General features: G+C 31.5%; 1 long non-coding RNA gene across 1 annotated transcript; it reads right to left on the bottom strand.

Annotated features, from left to right (window-relative positions):
- Positions 1 to 814: 814 nt before the first annotated feature.
- On the bottom strand, positions 815 to 1,046 carry LOC108357767 (uncharacterized). The gene is made up of 2 exons (XR_001846667.1): positions 957 to 1,046; positions 815 to 883 (listed from the first exon to the last, which is right to left on the bottom strand). It is a non-coding gene; the product is annotated as an uncharacterized LOC108357767 (long non-coding RNA).

Below are 1,046 nucleotides of genomic sequence, written 5' to 3'. Positions count from 1 at the left end.
ACACTCATAGATGGCGTATGAGTAACATTTTTTCCTGCTCATATTTCATTAAAAAAAAATTATTACGCATTTTCATTTGAACATTCACAATGTTTTTATTTATTCATCGATTTTCCTCGTTGGCATTTTGATTTTTTTATTTTTTGTAGACAAACAGGCCTAAATAAAAATTAAACCAATTAGCGAGATAGCACAATTAAACAAAAATTCAAATATCTCGAGAAAATGACCTGATCCAGAAAAACAGAATACAGATTCGTAATCTACGACTCAAATTTAAGTTTACGTGCTTTGGCATTTTTTGTGTCATTTGAAAACTTTCGTTTTTCCCTACGATGTAATTAGCTGCATATGCGTGTCGAATAATTCTTTTTGCTGGCTATCTTTTACTTAATGAAATTAAAAACCACTTATCTCTTTTTAATTAATAAAAATGTATTAAAAGCTCATTTTGATAAGAATTTCAAATATTTTTTTTAACATAATTGTGTATGTAACAATCTATTATACATTTTTCACTGAAACCAGCAGCTACAAAATTATAAAATATTTCCCGAATATTCTTAATAATCACTTAACTTAGTCTGTTATGCATTTTGAATTTTAAGTGTTTATATAAGCGTGTTTTAATCCTTATGAATAGGCATTTTAATCAACTAAAGTTATATTCCGCTTAAATTCTAAAAAAAAATCATCGCTCTTCTACTTGATAAATGTCAACAAGTCACTTAATCTCGGCAAGAAGACATCGGGTATGAGTTTCTTGTGTTCAGGATCAGAGGATTTCTTCCACAACTCAACATCATTCATTTGATTTACGCCCGTCCCGACGAGCATAGTTTGGAAACCACAATTAAAGCCCAACAAAATGTCACTGCTGCAACTAACATACAAAAAAGACGAAAAGAATACAATTTTTCCCACCAACCAAAAGTCTTTTCCTATGCAACACTTACCAATCGCCCACAATGAGCGTACGCCGCGGTTCTATGGTCCCATTCTCAATCAAATGCTCACAAATTCGACGATTCGGTTTGCCTATCACT

The sequence above is a fragment of the Rhagoletis zephyria genome, unplaced genomic scaffold (genome assembly GCF_001687245.7).
Source record: "Rhagoletis zephyria isolate East Lansing unplaced genomic scaffold, Rhagoletis_zephyria_1.1 Rzeph_scaffold_83900, whole genome shotgun sequence".
Lineage (NCBI taxonomy): Eukaryota > Metazoa > Arthropoda > Insecta > Diptera > Tephritidae > Rhagoletis > Rhagoletis zephyria.
This window is presented reverse-complemented; position numbering and strand designations above follow the sequence as displayed.